Here is a 20,294-nt window from a genome sequence, read left to right on the forward strand (position 1 = left end):
TGTTCTCTAGTCTGTTCCATTGATCTATATGCCTGTTTTTGTACCAGTACCGTGCTGTTTTGGTGACTCTGGCCTTATAGTATAGTTTGAAGTCAGGTAATGTGATGCCTCCAGATTTATTCTTTTTGCTAAGTCTTGCTTTGGCTATGCAGGCTCTTTTTTTTTGGTTCCATATGAATTTTAGGATTTTTTTTCTAGTTCTGTGAAGAATGATGGTGGTATTTTGATAGGAATTGCATTGAATTTGTAGGTTGCTTTTTGCAGTGTGGTCATTTTCACAATATTGATTCTACCCACCCATGAGCATAGAATGTGTTTTCATTTGTTCATGTCATCCATGATTTCTTTCAGCAGTGTTTTGTAGTTTTCCCTGTAGAGGTCTTTCACCTCCTTGGTTAAGTATATTCCCAAGTTTTGTTTTGTTTTGTTTTGCAGCTACTGTAAAAGGGGTTGAGTTCTTAATTTGACTCTCAGCTTGGTTGCTGTTGGTGTATAGCAGGGCTACTGATTTGTGTACATTAATTTTGTATCCTGAAACTTTGCTGAATTCATTTACCACTTCTAAGAGCTTTTTGGATGAATCTTTAGGGTTTTCTAGGTATACAATTATGTCATCAGCAAACAAGGACAGTTTGACTTCCTCTTTATTGATTTGGATGCCCTTTATTTCTTTCTCTTGTCTGATTGCTCTGGCTAGGATTTCCAGTACTATGTTGAATAGAAGTGGTGAAAGTGGGCATCCTCGTCTTGTTCCAGTTCTCACGGGGAATGCTTTCAATTTTTCCCCTTTCAGTATAATGTTGGCTGTGGGTTTGTCATAGATGGCTTTTATTACCTTAGGGTATGTCCCTTCCATGCCGATTTTGCTGAGGGTTTTAACCATAAAGGGATGCTGGATTTTGTCAAATGCTTTTTCTGTGTCTCTTGAGTGACTATGTGCTTATTATTTTTAATTCTGTTTATGTGGTGTATTACATTTATTGACTTGTGGATATTAAAGCAGCCCTGTATCCGTGCTGTAAAACCCACTTGGTCATGGTGGACTCTTTTTCATATGCTGTTGGATTCAGTTAACTAGTATTTTGTTGAGGATTTTTGCATCTATGTTCATCAGGGGTATTTGTCTGTAGTTTTTTTTTGTTATGTCTTTTCCTGATTTTGGTATTAGGGTGATATTGGCTTCATAGAATGACTTAGGGAGGATTCCCTCTTTCTCTATCTTTGGAATACTCTCAATAGAATTGGTACCAATTCTTCGAATGTCTGATTGATAGAATTCAGCTGTGAATCTGTCTGGTCCTGGACTTTTTATTTCGGCAACTTTTAAATCACCATTTCAATCTCACTGCTTGTTATTTGTCTGTTCAGAGTTTCTATTTCTTCCTGGTTTAATCTAGGAGGGTTGTATATTTCCAGGAATTTATTCATTTTCTCTAGGTTTTCTAATTTATGCACATAAAGATGTTTATAGTAGCCTTGAATGATCTTTTGCATTTCTGTGGGGTCAGTTGTAATATCTCCCCTTATATTTCTAATTGGGCTTATTTGGAATATAAGCCCTCTTCTCTCTTCTTTTCTTGGTTAATATCACTAATGGTCTATCAATTTTATTTATCTTTTCAAAGAACCAGATTTTTGTTTCATTTTTTTTTATTGTGTTGTCTGTTTCAATTTCATTTAGTTCTGCTCTGATCCTGATTATTTATTTTCTTCTGCTGGGTTTGGGTTTGGTTTGTTCTTGTTTCTCTTGCTCCTTGAAGTGTGACCTTAGATTGTTTATTTGTGTTCTTTCATGCTTTTCGATGTAGGCATTTAATGCTATGAACTTTCCTCTTAGCACTGCCTTTGCTGTATCCCAAATGTTTTGATAGGTTGTGTTGCTATTATCACTCAGTTCAAAGAGTTTTTAAATTTCCATCTTGATATCATTGTTGACCCAATGATCATTCAGGAGCAGGTTATTTAATTTCCATATATTTGCATGATTTTGAGGGTATTGAAATATAAGGTACTATTCTATTCATCATGCTATTTGTTGCCTGAATACCTTGTTTTTTGTTTTTGTTTTTTTTCATTGTGGTGTTGTTTCATAGGTCCTGTGAGATTTATGCTTTAGGGAGATTCTGTTTTGGTGTATTTCAAGGATTTGTTTCAAGATTTAGAGCTCCTTTTAGCAGTTCTTGTAGTGCTGGCTTGGTAGTGGTGAATTTTCTCAGGATTTGTTTGTCTGAAAAAGATTGTATCTTTTCTTCATTTACGAAGCTTAGTCCCATCAGATACAAAATTCTTGGCTGATAATTGTTTCGTTTAAGGAGGCTAAAGGTAGGACCCCAATCCCTTCTAGTTTGTACGGTTTTTGCTGAGAAATCTGATAGATTTTCCTTTATAGATTACCTGATGCTTTTGCCTCACAGCTCTTGAGATTTTTTTCCTTTATCTTGACTTTAGATAACCTGATGACTATGTGCCTAGGCCAGTATCACTCTAATACCAAAATCAGGACAAGACATAACAACAACAACAACAGAACTACAGACCAATATCCCTGATGAACAAAGACAGAAAAATCCTCAATAAAATACTAGTTAACTGAATCCAACAGCATATCAAAAAGATAATCCACCATGATCAAGTGTTGCAGGGATGGTTTAATCTGATGATCTTTTTGTGATGAATTTTCCAGGCATTTTTTGAGCTTCTTCTATTTGGATGTCTAGACCTCTAGCAAGGCTGGGGAAGTTTTCCTCTATTCCCTCAAATATGTTTTCCAAACTTGTAGATTTCCCTTCTTCCTCTGGAACACCAATTGTTCTTAGGTTTGGTCATTTAACATAATCCCAAACTTCTTGGAGCCCTTGATTATTTTTTTAAATTCTTTTGTCTTTGTCTTTGTCAGATTGGGTTAATTTGAAAGCCTTGTGCTCTGGCTCTGAAGTTCTTTCTTCTACTTGTTCAATTCCCTTGTTGTGACTTTCTAGTGCATTTTGCAGTTCTCTAAGTTTGTCCTTCATTTCCAGAGTTGTGATTGTTTTTTATTTTTGCTATTTCACTGGACATTTTTCCATTCATATTCAGTATCTTTTTTTTTATTGCTTTAATTTGGACTTCATCTTTCTCTGGTGCCACCTTGATTGGCTTAATAGTTGACCTAAATTCTTTTTCTGGCAATTCAGAGATTTCCTCTTGGTTTGGACCCATTGCTGGTAAGCTAGTGTGATCTTTTGGGGGTGTTAAAGAACCTTGTTTTGTCATATTATAAGAATTGTTTTTCTGGTTCCTTCTCATTTGGGTGGACTATATCAGAGAGAAGGTCTGGGACTCAAGGGCCACTGTTCAGATTAGTTTGTCCCATGGGGTGCTCCCTTAATGTGCTGCTTTCCCCTTTTCCCTAGAAATGAGGCTTCCTGAGAGCCGAACTGCAGTGCTTCTTATTTCCTTCTGAATCTAGCCACCTGGAAGAGCTACTGGGCTCTGGTCTGGTACTGGGGAGTGTCTGCAGAGTCCTGTGATGTGATCCATCTTCAGGTCTCTCAGTCATGGATACCAGCACCTGCTCTGATGGAGGTAGCAGGGAGTGAAGAAGACTCTGTGAGGGTCCTTGTTTGTATTTTTATTAAGTGCACTGGTTTTGTGACGGTTGGCCTCCTGCCAGGAGGTGGTGCTTTCAAGATCGCATCAGCTACAGTAGTATAGGGAGGATCAGGAGGTGGGTGGGGCCATAGAGCTCCCAAGATATATTATGTCCTTTGTCTTTGGAGTTCCTCTGCTGTCCCATGGAGCCTTCAGCTGCAATCCATCTCCTTCAAAGGGTCTGTGGATTATTCCAGCTTTCCTGGAATGCTCCTGCAGTAGTTCTTGGAGTCAAAGTTCACAATGTGTGTCTCCACACACTGCTGTGTCCATCCAAGTGGGAGCTGCAAGTTAGTCCTGCCTCCTATCTGCCATTTTCCCTCCCAGATCCCCAGTGTCTCTGCTTTCATTTTCCTGCTTTCTTGTAAGTTAAGTGAACATTTTTTAGACTTATATTTTTATTTACCTATAGTGTTTTTAAGTGAATCTTTCTTTTTCTCTCTTTTAGTGAACATCTGTATAGTTTTTTAAGTGGTTGTTTTGGGTATTAAATTATATATACATAACTTATTATTCTAGTGATGTCAACATTTTGCCAATTTGAATGAAGTATATTAATCTTACCTTCCCTTACATCTGTCTGTCCTATACCGTTTATAGTATAAGTAACTATTTCTTCTATAGTACATTTAAAACTTCATCAATGATGTTATAATTTTTATTTCAACTCTCAAACATAATTTAGAAAACTCAAGATGTGAAGAAAAATGTAGTATATTTAACCTAGATCTCCACTCATTCCATTGTTCCTTCTTCTTTCCTGATGTTCTAAGATTTTGTCTTTTATCACTTTCTTTGTTTGAGATTTTCCTTTAGCCACTCTCTTATAGTAGGTCTCCTGGCAACAAATTTTCTTGGTTCTCATTTATTTGATAATGACTTGATTCCCCCCTAATTCATTAAGGGTATTTTCTCTAGATATAGAATTTTGGGTTGGGGCCTAAGAGATCAAAATGGATGCCCCTTTATCAACTAAGACGGACCCTAAGGTTAAGGTGAGTTACCTTCAGGTCAAGGGTAAAAGGCTCAGCTGGCATGGCAACTTTCTAAATTCATGCAACCACAAGAAAATCACTCTTACTAAACTCCCTAACAATAGGAGCTATGGGGCAAATTCTCAGGCCCTTCTTAACTTTGATTTATAATCCAGACCACTATAACTTTGAATGGACAGAAGACTGGCCTTACAGACATTATTTCCTGATAAGCAACTGCAGACCTTAAGCCAGTTTCAGCAGCTTATAGAGACTGCGTACAAATGGTGTTTGTCCCCTATATTTCACCTTTTGATGTAAAGAGCCAAATTCCACCCTATTTTAATGCTAAAAGCCTGCCCAAAAGTGAACATGGGATATATATTACATATACGTTGACCTATTGCACATGTGCCCAACTTCCCTCATTAATATGAACAGCTTTTCCCCTAAATCTGCTGAATATGTTTGACTCTATTGTGTGATACAGGCCTTGTAAGACATAAAACCCAACCTTCCCTTTTCCTCTTCAAAGAGAGAGCACCTTCGGTCCACACCAGAGACTGTCTCTTCCCAGTTTACAAATTGATATCACCAATAAAGCTCTCCTTTCTACCATGTAGCCATCCTGGGTGGTCTTTGCATGACAGCGTTGGCAGTTCTTTTCTTTCGGCACTTGTTAAATGTTGTGCCACTTCCTTCTAGTTAGCCTCCATGGTTTCTAATGAGAAGTGTTCTCTTTCAGATTGTTTTTTTTCTCTATAGATAAGATGTTTTTCTCTTGCTGCTTTCAAGCTTTTTTTCTTTGTCTTTAGGTTTCACAAGTTTGATTGTGATGCATCTTGGCATGGATTTCCTTTAATTTATTCGTTTTGGAGCTCCGTCAGCTTTTTGAATCTGTATTTTGCCAAGTTTCTGTCTTTTGCCAAGTTTTGGGTTTTTTTTTTTTTTTCAGCAGTTATTTCTTCAGTACTTATTAAGCTACACCCCTTTCCCTTTCTTTCTGGGATTCTGATAACACAAATGTTAGATCTTCTATTATACAGTCCTCCAGGTCACTGAAACGATGCTTACTTTTTTCCAGTCACTTTGTCCCTGTAGTTTAGATTTGGGTAATCTCCATTGTTCTGTCTTCAGGTTCACTGGTTTTCTTCTTCTGGACCCTCCATTCTGCTGTTGACCCCATCCACTGAGCTTTTTATTCCCAATGCCCTATTTTTAAGTTCTTTTTTTTCTTCCATTTTTTTCTTCATGTCTTTTCTTTCTTGAGATTTTTCATTTCTTACTGAGACTTTTTCAGTTTTCACTCATTTCAAATGTGTTTGTAATTGCTCATTGAAGCATTTTTATCATGGCTGCTTGAAAAATCTTTGTCGGATAATTCTAACATCTCTGTCATCTCAGTGTTAGTGTCTATTGTTTTTTTTTTTTTTCATTTAAGTTGAGATTTTCCAGATTCTTTGTATAACAAGTGATTTTTCTCCTGGAACCCAGACACTTTGAGTATTATGTTATGAGGGCTTGAATATTATTTAAACCTTCTGTTTTAGCTGGCTTTCTCTGACACTACGGCAAATGAAGAGAAGTCACTGCCTTGTTATTGTCAAGCCCAGATTCCTTTCTGGCCTCCATTGACACTAAGAAGGGAAAGGACTCCTTGTTACTGCTGGGCAGTGGTGGGAATTCCAGCTGCCTACTAGCCCTGGCTGGGAGGGGCAGGAGTGTTTCACTGCTGTTCTCCACATGGCGTCTGCTGACACTGCAGGTGGGAGGGGGTGCCTCATAACTGCTTAGCATAGATGAAAGCCCCAGCTTCCTGCACAGCCATCTCTGACACCTCTGCATCACGGGAACTGGAGCACCTTGCTTTACAGCCTGATGAGGGTGGAAGTCCAGGCTTACCCATTCGGCATGGGTGGAAGGTGCCAAGGTTTTTCTGTAGAGTTTGGCTGGAGCAGCAGTCACTGACAAAATGTTTTCTGTCTTTCTAGGCTTCCCCTTTCCTGGTCCTTTGATTAAAGAGAGAAGGCTTTTTGTTGTTGTTGTTGTTGTTGTTGTTGTCTGTAGCCATTGGTGTTTCCAGTTTGCCTACTTCTTCAAGCTCCACGTCTGAGACATGTGATACAAAAGGAGAGCCCAGGGAACTCATCATAGTCATTCCCTGGGTCCTGAGGTCCCTGGTCCATTGCCTTCTTCCCTCAATCTTTCGGAGTCTTCTTATGCTGCTTTTATTCATGATAACCCGTGTTTTCCATTGCACTTAGTAAGAGGAGTAGGGATGGTATGTCTATGCCATCTTCCTGTACGATTTGGATTTTCAGGTGTGAATTTTCCTGTATCTGCCCAGGATTGGGCACCTAAGTTGCTTCATCATCACACTACAAAGAGGCTGCTTTTTAAAGATATTGCGGATCTCCACAGCCACATTATATTGCTTTGCTTCTGAGGAGAAATTGCAGGGCAGAAACTATCCAAATTTTACTTTAGAGTTAGGATACAGCACCATGATATAAAACCCATGAAAACATAAGACAATTTACTGAGAATTTCAGAGTACTAAATCAACTCTTTGTGGTTTGATTCTTACACAAGTCTCAGAACAAATTGCTGTATTAAATATTATTATTATCATTATTATTTTGGAGATAGAGGTAGAATTAGAGTGATGCTGAGCATGTTTCAGAACCCCCACTTTCATGAGCCTTTCTGAATCCCTAGTTCACATGGTTACACATTTTATACAATCTACAAGAATAAGGGATTTTATTTGTAGTTGGTTGTGACTACTTTTTGTTGCCATTCTGATATCCTCTCTATTATATGTCCCCCCTTGTTGGGTAATTTTTGAAGCGACTATGGACAGTTTGGGCATTCATTAAGGGGAAGGGAGCAGGGGATACATTTAATTGAGGTTTAATGAGAAGTGTTTATGTGATTCATACTCATTTCCATCTATAGTTAAATTATTGGAAGTTATCTGGTATAAAAATGTTTCAAAAATTTCCTTACTGCCCACTGTGTTGACTTGCTGGGCAATGTAACAAGAAAATATGGATGACTAATTGGATAACAAATGTTATCAGTTCAAAGTATATTTCAGGCTGGGCGCGGTGGCTCACGCCTGTAATCGCAGCACTTTGGGAGGCTGAGGCAGGCCGATTGCCTGAGCTCAGGAGTTCAAGACCACCCTGGGCAACATGGTGAAACCCCGTCTCTACCAAAATACAAAAAATTAGCTGGGCATGGTAGTGCGCGTCTGTAATCCCAGCTATGTGGGAGGCTGAGGAGGGAGAATCACTTCAGCCCAGGAGGTGGAGGTTGCAGTGAGCTGAGATCACGCCACTGCACTCCAGACCAGGTGGAAGAGTGAGATTGTCTCAAAAAAACCAAAAACCAAAAAACAAACAAACTAACAAAAAACATATATTTCAGATTGGCCATTGCTCAAGAAAACTTGAAGTGTCCTGAAATCTCACAGCTCAGATATCTCAGAAACTGGATAAAGATTTCTCTAAATTTGAAATAATCCAAAACTTTACATGACATTTTGTTAATGACAAGGTATGAAGCTGAAAACTTTTCTAAACTATCAATAAAAAAATCAAATTTTAGGCCAGGCGTGGTGGCTCACGCCTGGAATCCAAGCACTTTGGGAAGCTGAGGCAGGCGGATCACCTGAGGTCAGGAGTTCGAGACCAGCCTGGCTAACATGGTGAAACCCCATTTCTACTAAAAATATAAAAAATTAGCCAGGCGTGGTGGCATACGACCATAATCCCAGCTACTCGGGAGGCTGAGGCAGGAGAATTGTTTGAACCCAGGAGGCGGAGGTTGCAGTGAGCCAAGATCACGCCACTGCCCTCCAGCCTGGGCAACAAGAGCAAAACTCCATCTCAAAATAAATAAATAAATAAATCAAATTTTAATGAACAGTGTTAAAGGAAAGCCCCATTTATCTTTTAATTCCCTCTATAGAAAATGCCATTGCAAAATATTGTCAAAAGCGTAAGAAAGAAGTGCCCTAGAGGTATGTTAAAGTAGAAAATTGATTTTTAAAATTTTCTATTTTTGAGATATTGTGATGTTTGAGGTTTAAAATTTTTAATTTCTTGTGATTTATTTTCTCATTAAATATTCACCTTTGTATGTACTTTAGTTTGTAAAACTTTATATTCTTTTACTTTGTAGGATCTTTCAATGATAGAAGCGTTGGGCCCCACACAGCTGGTTCTGCTCGTGCGGAGGCCTTTCTTCGGGTCCGTAGACATCCACAGCACTGGCCAGGGGCCTGGTTGGAACCAACAGAAGCCAATCAATTTGGTTTCAGCAGGAGGGGATTTATTGATTAGTTTGAGAAATCTCACAGTTTTGTTGGGGAAGATTGAAGGACTCAGCTCTGGGCTGTGCCTCTGGAACCACCGAATGGCAAAGCCAGCCTTACTGCCCTCAAGGTCACCCTGCCTCCACCATGCTGTTCCTGCATTCTCCACATGGATGCCCACCCTGCATGGTGCTTCCTGGACCCCATTCTGAGCCACAAACTCACATGGTGTCTGATGGGCAGGTGCCAAATCAGGCTGGGAAAAGATGTCAGTGTGAAAGGCAGGGTTGACAAAGTGGGGGGTTGTGAAAATGTCTAGAACATTTGTAAAAAGATGATAGGCCTCCCTACTGACCAATGTCTGCTACACCTACTACATAACAAGGATCCTCTGAGTTCCAAGCACAGACAGGTAAAGAAGGCAGAGTCCCGACTTCCAGAATGCCCAGGAGTGTGGGTCAGACAGGGTGGTACCCAGACACCCCAAAGGAGAGCGTAAGAGTTCCAGCCACAGGCGCCATATTCAGACTGTGACTTATGGGAAGGGAGGACCATGGACTGGTGATTTTCCAGATGACTGATCACGAGAGAGTAGAGTCAAGGGTTGGCCTCTCTGGCACCAGGGCAGACCGTCTCCAACTTAGAGTTACTGTTGCTGCTGTGGCTACTGCCTCGGGAATTCTCAGTTTCTGGTAAATGTTACATTCCATCACATTTGCAAAAAAGAAGAGAGATTTAAAAACCTAAAAATATAATATATACCAAACAGCCTCTTCTTCCCTCACCCACGTAGGCACAGAATATAAATTAAGGTGTTCTTTCAGAGTTTCTAAATTTGTATATATCTACAGGATCAAAAAATGAAAGGATAACTAAAATTTTATTTCAAAAATACAATCTCCCAGCAGATGAAACATAAAACATTTGTTAGGAATGTTCCTTCTGCAATGCAGGATGGGGAGAATGCATAAAATAGCAACGATTATTTCAAATATAAAGACCTCGAAGACAGAAACAGGTAGAAAGATGCTGCTGACCCAACTTGATATTGAAACCATTTTCCTGGTGCTGGGATATCATCTGCTTTGGAAAAGGGCCAAAGAAAGTGGCATTAGGTTCCATAATATACATGACAGGCCCTGGATACTTATCATGTCTGTTGTTTGGAAATTAAAAGTCTAGGTGTTTCTGGGACATTCTGATTTTTCAATCAGTCACTCCCATTGGCCCCTAAGGCACCTGCCAGATTCCAGGTTCAGATATTTGGTCTGGAAAATGTGATCACTATAACTTAGAGGCAAGCAAGAGGACAATGGATTTCCTGAGCTATTACTCTACACCAGACCCCAAGCATTGCTTTTCTTGAGGCATCTCACTCCCTCCTCTTTGCCCCACTGGGAGGTGGCTCCAATGACAACCTGGCTTCCCATTTCAGTGAAGAGACAGACACCATCAGAAAGTGCTTCTGCAAGTCCCCACCCACCCCCTTCTGCGCCAGCTCATCTTCCCACCCATCCTTCCCACCTAAAGCCAGCCCTCTGCCTACACACCAGACACTGGCTTCTGCCTACTCAAGGATGTGTCCAGCAGGGCTTGCTTCTCTCTCCTGCATTGTTCATTTCCCCTTTGCAGGATCATTCCCATCAGACACATGGATGAAACTTAGATGCCCCTTCCCCCAGTCCTCTCTGGCTACTGTTTCTCGTTCCCCTTTACAGCATAACTGAGGAACGTGAAGGAGCATTATTCTTTCAGTCCTCTCCTCCAGCATAAACTGAGCCCACACTAGTCAGCTTCCCTCGCCCTCCTCATCCCATGGAAATGGCTCTAGTCAAAGTCACTAGATGCCCCTCCACTGCCACTCCTAATGTCAACTCTCAGTCCTTATCTCACATGACTCATTGGCACCATGGGAACCAGTTGGTCTCTGCCGCCTACTTAAAGCACTTTCCCCAGGAGGCTCCCAGGACTATGGACTCTTCCAGCTCTCTTCCAGACCCACATCCATTACTCAGGCTCCTTAGTCTTTCCTCCTCAGCTCCCAGGCCTCTTGATGTCATTGCACCCTGGCTCAAGTTGGCCATCTTCTCCCCTCGATTGCAGTACCCTGAGGCCTTCCATCCACCATGGCAGTGAGCTGGGAAGTGTGTTCTCCCCAGGCAAGCCTTCAGATGAGACTGCAGCCCTCGCTGACACTTTGATTGCAGCCTTGACAGGTGAGAGACCTTGAGTCAGAAGCAGCAAGCAAAGCCGTACCCAGATTCTCACCCAGAAAAGCTGAGAGATAATAAATGTTTGTGTTTTTAAAGTTTTAGAGTAATTTGTTGCATAGCAATAGATAATACATTCTTCTATGACCTAAGCTTTGCCTTATTTAAGCTTTGAAGCTTTCCCCTAATTCTAGCCTTCTGGCATCTAGAGGATAAATCTGCGCCTTCCTCCGTAGGTTCCCAGAATATAAGAGAAGTTTGATTTTAGAAAGATGATAATTTCTTCTGGCTGAGTGTGGTGTTTTATGCCTGTAATCCCAGCACTTTGGGAGGCTGAGGTAGAATAATTGCTTGAGACCAGGAGTTCAAGACCAGCCTGGGCAACATAGCAAGATCCTATCTCCAAAAAAAAAACTAAAAAATTAGGCATGGTAGTGTCCACCTGTAGACAGCTATTCGGGAGACAGAGACATGGGGATCACATGAGCCTAACAGTTCAAAGCTGCAGTGAGCTATGATCAAGCCACTGCACTCCAGCATGGGCAATAGAGCAAGACCAAGTCTCTATAATTTTTTTCAAAAAAGAAAGGTGATCATTTTATATAAGCAATTTTCTCCATGTGTTATGTTATTAGAGATTTAAACTGGACTCAGAGTTCAGCAGAGGGGAAGAATCAGTGTCCACTAATGTCCTGTTTTCTCTTCCTGCATGATTTGCGGCAACTTTGAAAACTCCCTTTTTCTTTGTGTGCCAAAAAGTCTGGCTTCTCAGCCTCATTCCCAAGCGGCCTTCTCTGGGTTAGGGAAGGAATCCACTTTCCTCTGGAGGAGGCTACACAAAGGTGTCCACCTCCTCACATATCTTGTAGGACCAAGGCATGAGGCAGAGCCCTGGCCAAGTACTCCACGAACCAGGTCCAGCTGAAGTAATTTTTGCATTCCAAGATCCAAAGTGTATCCAGCCACGGGAACAAAAGCTTCATCTTACGTTCCAGTGGGACTGGCTGCTTGGAGTGCTCTGCGGAGAAGGATGCAAAGGCCAAGTTCACACTCTGTGGGATAGAATGCCGTGGTCAGTGATCAGCTAGTGATGTCTGTTATGATCACAGGGATGGGAAGTGGAGGCAGGCTTTCCACTGATGATGCTCCCTCCATTCCTTACAAAATCTTTCCCCCTTGTCCTGAAGGCCTTTTGAATGAGCTCTGCATCCAGTTGAGTCTAGGTACTTTTAAAAACAGAAAGGGCACAATCGGAAATGGCAGCCCAAGGCCCCCCCAACCCCAGGTTAGGTCCCATTGATCTTGTCAACTGTTCATTCAAGAAAGGAAAGGCGGCTGAGTGCAGTGGCTCATGCCTGTAATCCCAGCACTTTGGGAGGCTGAGGTGGGCAGATCACCTGAGATCAAGAGTTCAAGACCAGCCTGGCCAACATAGTGAAACCCCGTCTCTACTAAAAAAATAAAATAAAATAAAAAAATTAGCCAGGCATGCTGGTATAGACCTGTAATCCCAGCTACTCAGGAAGCCGAGGCATGAGAATTGCTTGAACCTGTGAGGCAGAGGTTGCAGTGAGCCGAGATGGTGACACTGTGTTCTAGCCTGGGCAACAGAGTGAGACTCCATCTCAAAAAAAAAGAAAAGAAAGGAAAGGCAGGCCAGACGAGAGGTCCGGGAAGTCAGGCAGGAAGCTGCAGGTTTGTGTTGGGTGGGAACATGGGGGTGACAGTAACCTGGCATAGGCCAGCCACAGGCAGTGAAGACAGAGAGAACAACAACCCCCATCGATGGATTGTATTGGGAAGAAATGCAGAAAACTCACAGCCTCATCTTCCGCTGAATCACAGGAATCCTCGGAGGTGGTTGATCCAGATCCATTTAACCGTCTGTGGATGGAGGCAGCTGACCACGGCGGGTGACAGGCTCATCATAGAGCTCGGGACTGCGAGGCCCACCCTCAGGTGCAAAGAGCACTTTACCTTTTCAGGGGCCTCAGACTCCCTCTCCCTCCCTACTGGAAATAAGTATTAAGCAGTGGTGAGCTGATAAATGCCCAACAGCTGGCTCTCTGGAGGAAAAGATTGTGTGTGTGTGTGTGTGTGTGTGTGTGTGTGGTGCACATACACATATACATGAAGAGATAATTTATTATAAATGTTACTGATATAAAGAATGTATAACAAAACATAATGAAACATACAATATCCTTTATTATAAGCTGCATATAGTTGATTGATCCTCACAGTATGCCTTTGTTGAGTTTTTCCAAACTCTTGTATCTGCAGCCTATGTCTGATTGCATGTGATGACTAAGTGTGCTTTACACATGAGGGTTGGCTATTTTCATTTCATTTCATTGTCATGAGGCTGATATTTTCATTTATGTTAACAAGTAAGACAAAAATGAGACAATGAAGGTGAATATCAGAAGTTCACTTATTCGTCAATGTTACAAGTGACTTCCTTGCTGAATCAATCAGGCCACAGTTTTTAAGTACTGGAAGAATAAATCCTCAATTGTTTTGCTTGTCACAATATAGGGGTGCATCAGTGTAGTAGGTTAAATAATGGCCCTCAAATAATATATCCAGATCTGAATCTGTGAAGCCTGCGAATGTATCTTATGTGGCAAAAGGGACTTTGCAGATGTGATTGAGTTAAGGATCTTGAGAAGGAGACATTATCCTGGATTACGCGGATGGGTCCCAAATGCAATCACAAATGTCCTGATAAGAGAGGATAGAGGGAAACCTGACATAGAAGAGAAGGCCGTGAGAAGACAACGTGGAGAGCGTTTTGAAGATGCTCAGCCACTGCCTTTGAAGGCAGAGGAAGGGGCCACGAGCCAAGGAGCGCAGCTCTAGAAGCTGGAAAAGGCTGGAAACAGACCTCCCCGGAGCCGCTGGAGGGGCGGCCCTCGTGGCACCCTGACTCCATCCTGCGGAAACCGATTTGGGACTTCTGACCTCCAAAACTGGAAGAGAACGAATGTGCCTTGTTGTCGGCACCAAAAGCTTTTGGTAATTTGTTAGGGGCCACAGGAAACTCACACAGTCAGTTTTTAATTTATTGCATCTCAGCTCTGAATGCACCTTTCAATATGTGCTTTAGGACAAAGATTGGAACCTTTTAACCATTTTGCCTTTAAAGTGAACATGATGTGAAGCTTTCTCAGTAGACGGTGCTGGAAGGACTTTCCTGCAATTTCCAGGAAGGGTCAGCCATGCAGAGACTCTATCCCGTGGAGTCGGCCGGAGCCTCAGAGCCAGAACACAATGACTCTGTGGCCATGCCTGGCGATGACTGGCAGCAGCTGGCCTCTGACCTCACCACGCAGCCTGCCACTTCCTCTGCAACCTCCCCCTGCCCCATGCAACCTCAGCACCCAGAAGGCCTTCTGCCCTGGGGGCACTCAGTTTCCCACTGCAGTCCATGCCTTTGGTTACTAATCACCTGCTCCCTGCCTGCCCTCCAGAGGGTGGCTAAACTTCATTGCTATCCAGTGGCTGAACCGCGCCCTCTCCAGCTAAGTCTGAACCCCTAACAACTTCATTTTTACTTTGGTAGCTCCCTCAGCCCTAGGATACTGCATAGAGCTTCTTTTCATCTTACTCTTTTTTTTGAGACAGAGTCTTGCTCTGTTGCCCAGGCTGGAGTGCAGGGATATGATCTCGGCTCACTGCAACCTCTGCTTCCTGGGTTCAAGCGATTCTCCTGCCTCACCCTCCCGAGTAGCTGGGATTACAGGCACCTGCCACCACGCCCAGCTAATTTTTGTATTTTTAGTACAGACGGGGTTTCACTGTGTTGGTCAGCCTGGTCTCGAACTCCTGACCTCATGATTCGCCCACCTCGGCCTCCCAAAGTGCTAGGATTACAGGCGTGAGCCACCGCGCCCGGCTTATCTTACTCTTTTATAACAGTTAATAATTTTAACTTAAATTTCCCCTGTTTAACCTGCTGTGTGATTTCTGTCTCCCGATTAGACCCAGACTGCTACAAATGGCCCCAGACACGACCCACTTAAAAGTTGAATCTGTACTATTAACAATTTTTTATTACTGTAGTATTAATTTTTTATTACTTTCTTAAGTCTAGAAAGTATATATTGATATAATAGATGCAAGTAACCCTCAAAGCATAGAAAATAGCCAAAGTAGTAAAACTCATTAGGAAGAGGTGTTTGTTAACATATTTGATTATAAGTTCGTATGATTAATTGTGAATAATGCCTATATTTACAACTGGCTCACAGAATCTGAGAACATTTAACGCTTGGTTCTATTGAATGTTACAAGCCAGCTCCAGCACAGCACTGGGATTAAGGGCCCCAGCAACAAACCAGGAGGAGCTCCACATTCTTCGGGCAATTGCTGGCCCCCTCTGGCATCAAGACAGGGCTTCGGTTCAGCCTGTGGCACTGGGACGCGGTGGTGGAGGGGGGACAGAGGAGAGGGTGCAGGCAAGAGTTTCTCTGCTGCAGGCTTCACTCAGCACCTCCCATTGCTCCTGTTTTCTGCCCTGACGTTGATGCCCCTTCATGTCCTGGCCCGACATGGCAGCAGCCTTCCCCTGGACGCTTTCCAGCATGGGCAGACCTGCCATCTGCCACGCATTTGAGGTCCCTGTGGACATGGCAGCTGCTCTTTTGCCCCCAGTTGAGGTCATTGAAGGAGAGTGAGGGAATGGCTGTAGGAGAGTCGGGAGTCTAGTCCCGACCTTACTCCTGGCTGGTGGAAAGACTGTGGGCCAGTCGGTCACGCTCCCAGGCCTGAGGCCCCACCTGTGCGGTGAGGGTGGGCCTGATGCGACTCTGAGGACTGATGACCCTGAGGCTTCTTCCTGCTCCAGGATGAAGTCCTGCCTCACGTCCACCTTAATGGCAGGCACAGTGATGCCACCTCCCAGGATCTGGCAGCTGCAGAGGCATCAGCAGGTGCTGCGGTCCTGCTGGGATAGCCTATCCCTGGGAACTGGCCCCAGACCCTGATCTCAGGACCTGCCATCAGATAGCTCAGCCTTCGCCAAGAGAAAACAAAATGCAGGCAGGTCATCTGATCTTCCTTTTCCACTTTCCCAGGGACCAACCAGCCTCTATAATAAAACCCAGAGGAGACAGTCCCTTCCCAGAGATAAAACCCTTCCCAAGCCCTCCCCACTACTAGGGCAACGCTGGGTGCTGGGCTGCTGGCAGGGAGCCCCAAGAGCTCTCCGCCAAGGGGGCTGGGCTGGTGGGGCCAAGGTCCCAGAGGCTGCCTGCCCAGAGCCTGTGCTAATGAGGGAAGAGGGCTACACTCCGCTTTGGAGCACATCTCAACAGAGGGGACACCTTGGGGTCGGGGGTCAGCATGACGGATGTCTTCAAGGTTCAGTGTGCAGACAGGACCAACCTCTCCCACAAGCAAGATGCTAAGGGAAGACCCCAGAAACAGCAAGTCCAGGACGTGTGAGTATGTGGGTGATGCAGACAGCCTCAAAGTACCCAAGGACAGGGTCGGAAAGACCTGAGGTGAGTGGACCGCCCCGGCCTGGGATGCAGCCTGTAGACTGTGGGGCCAGTGATGGTCCCCTCCTCCCAGGGGCAGTCCTCCCCTTCCTGCGTCACCCTCTGCACACCCCTCTCCATTCCTGCTGTCATGCTCGGGCCAACGTCCCAGGTCTAACTAGTGAAGCCTTTGCAAGCTCCACGCTGCCTTCTTAGAGAGATCCTACTCAAAAGCAGTGCTCAGAGTGGACTTTCTTAGAAGAGACTCTTTTCTCTGACTGCCCTTCACCAGTGCCCTGCCCAAGGTCTGCCCCCACCCCGCCCCTCACTTGCTCATTTTATCACCTACCCCTCCTCCCCACTGTTCCTCCAGCCCTCAACCGAAGGCCCTCCTTCGGGTCATCCTTTCTTCCTTAAAACAGCGTCTGATGTCTGACCTAGTTCAAGAAAGCGGTGGCTCGGTGTCCGAGGAGCCCAGTCTGCAGTCTGCCCTGGCCACGCCTAGCTGCATCTCCCTGTGCTTAAACAAAGTGTCACTAAGTCATGAATTCATGGGCCTGTTAGCGGCTTGGCTTCCTCATGCCCCCTTTAGATGAGAGGGCTGGGTGCGGTGCCTCACGCCTGTAATCCCAGCGCTTTGGGAGGCCAACGTGGGTGGATCACAAAGTCAGGAGATCGAGACCATCCTGGCCAACATGGTGAAACCCTGTCTCTACTAAAATACAAAAAATTAGCCTGGCGTGGTGGTGAGCACCTGTACTCGGGAGGCTGAGGCAAGGGAATCGCTTGAACCCGGGAGGCAGAGGTTGCAGTGAGCAGAGATTGCACCACTAAACTCCAGCCTGGCGAAAGAGCAAGACTCCATCTTAAAAAAAAAAAAAGGTAGATGAAAGAAGAATAAAGCATAAAGCTAAGGTCTAACTTGCTAGGTTATTCAGGAGGGAGAGAGGACAGAAATTACAAATAAATATTGATATGTATACATATACCCATACTGTAGATAGGTGTATGTGTATACTTGTGCAAATGACTGTATATTATGCATATACATGTGTGTGTGTGTGCACATGTGTATAAATATGTGTATATGTACATATGTATTTATACACACACGTATCAACTCCCATAAATGCACAAGGCTCAGCCTGACCTGTCATTTAACCAAACACCAGGCAGTGCCTTCCCAGAACCTTCTACCCTCAAGGCAGAGGGCCTCCGTGACACGCAAAGCAGGTGGCCAGCTGCAGGCGCCAGGCCAGCAGGATGAATGTCTCAGGTTTTCACGCCCCTGGTGGCAGGGCAGGCCACTGTGGGCCCTGCTCTCTCCTCACCTTGCTGTCACTTTAGTGTCCTTGAGGCGCTGAGGACTCTTAGTTTGTACGTCCAGCCCAACGGCTCCTGGGCTCTAGACCGAGAGACTCAGCACTGCTTGACATCTGCCCCGGGCCCACGAGTCCCCTCTACCCTCCTCCTCTCACTGTGCATCCAGAAGCCGGGGTGCTCCCGGACACCCCTGCTCCCCACACGCCCATCTCCCACCGTCTGCTCGGTTTTCACCCCTAAACAGTCCTTGGGTGCAGCCACTTGTTGGCATCACCACCACCCTGGGTTATACCCACTCTCACTCTCCAATTAGTGCAGCCAGGCTGCTCTTTGCAGAACTTAACTCTCATCCCACTGGCTGTGGCTGCCCAGCTCCTAAGGACACTAGGGCCCTGGACGGGGCCTGCAAAGGCTGTGAACCCCACGCAGCTCCCCCTCTCCTAGCCCCAAGCTCAGGGCTGGTTCCTCCTCTGTCCTCCACTGCCCCAGCCTCCTCTCTGGGTGACTGCAGTATTACCACCCAACCCCTGCTCCCCAGGGCAGGGACTTTCTGAGAAGAGACTCTCCAGACAGCCAAGGACAATTGGAAGCAGCGCCTGCTCAGATCTTCCAAACTGAGGCTTGGTGAGGCCTCCATTGGGAGCACTTCATTGGCAAACGTTTGAAATTCCAAAGACGACATCCGTGGGTGCTGGGGAGGGGACCTGGGGCTTGGCTGAGGCCCTGGCCCTGGTGAGTGAGGCCCTCTGGCTGGGCACCTCTGGATATTGGCTGGGAGGGCACCCAGGGCCGGGTGAGGCCCCAGCTTGCTTTTTGGCCTCTCCTCGCTGCTCCCTCACCACATGGCCTTGGGCAGGTGACTGCTAATGTCGGCGACTAGGCCAGGCTACCGCCACCCCCACCCCATTTCCCAAGCCTGGCTGCTGGTGGCAGGGTCTGGTAGAAGTGCTGAGGCCTCCACGCAGGCATCCCTCTCCATGGAAGAGCGTGTGCGGATGCCTGGGTGTCGGGACCCCATAAAAACCACGGGCGACCCCTGTGCAGGGGCTGGGGCTGCTGGGACTGTGGATGGTCCCCCTAACCCCCTTGAGGTACATTTCCCAGGCATGGTGGCACCTCTCTGGGGCTGTCCCTTGTGCACGACTCTTACTCCTGCAGTCTCTGGTCCCTCTACCTTTCTCTAGTGAGCCTCGGGCTGAGAAACCATAAGAGTGTGTCCAAAGCAGGCAGTGGCCTTAAAGAAATGCCAGCCCACCTCCTCCCCACCTAGTGTCCAAAAGAGCTGCATGTTGGACGCAGGGGTCTGTGCAGCCCTCCCCTCTCCCCGGCACACCCCAGTTAGGGAGCAGATTTGCCCGGGCAGGTCCGCACGGGGTCTTCTCCCTGGACCAGCAGTCACTGGTGCAGACACCCAGCCCTGGGATCCTCTGTTCCTAATTCACATGAAGGTGCCTTTTGTGTAATGGTGGCTCCACCTACTTGCATAAGGACGGAGGCGTCGGCCAGGAAAAGACATCAGGCTTGGCCAGCTCCATCTAGCAAGACGTTCCAGGTCACCGGGGAAAGGGCTTTTCACTAAAGCCTCCAGGGAGCCTTTGGAACATGAGCAGCACAGCTTGGAAACAAGCCAGCAGAACATGTGACAGCGAGGAGGCAGCCGTGCACGTTGTCACCCAAGCCCCAGGCCACAGCGTCCACGGGAGACTTCCCTGCAGCACTGGGTGTTGGGGGTAGGGAAGAGAACAAACTTAATCCTGGGCTCTTATGGGAAGCCCTGATGAGCCCCAGAAATATCAGTGCACTGGGGACTGCAGGAAGGGTCCCAGTGTCACTGGGGAACCCAGATTTCCACAAACGCCTTGCTTCCCACAACCCGGCCTCCTGGTCCCACATGTCTCTCCTGTTGTTCCAGCCTCTGCACCTGCTCGCATCTCTGGGGAGTCACCCGGTTGGGCTCCCCAGTCCCCGCTGCCGTGTTTTCCTCTGACTCTCAGGGCCCTGCTCTGCCTTCTGTGCTCAGCAGTTGTTTCGGATTGGGAGTCAGGAGGCCATTCCCACACTTGAAACAAGGCTGCGAGGGGAGGCTGAGCAGAAACAGCACACCCCGAGGGCGAGGCGACACGCTCACTGCCCTTGCCTCCTTCCTCCTTCCCCAGGATCAGGACTCCTGGCCGCTCTGACTGCACGGGCGACGGCTGCCGTTTATCAGCCTTCAAATTTGTGCCCGAATCATCTGCTTCCAACTCCTCAAATACAGACTGGCTTAGCTCAGCCTGATTAAGACCAAATTAGGAAGGGTCGTTGTGTTCCACCAGAGCCCAGGGAGCCAGGCAGGGCAGGAGGGTCAGGCCAC

This window comes from Pongo abelii, chromosome 16 (genome assembly GCF_028885655.2).
Source record: "Pongo abelii isolate AG06213 chromosome 16, NHGRI_mPonAbe1-v2.0_pri, whole genome shotgun sequence".
NCBI classification, from domain to species: domain Eukaryota; kingdom Metazoa; phylum Chordata; class Mammalia; order Primates; family Hominidae; genus Pongo; species Pongo abelii.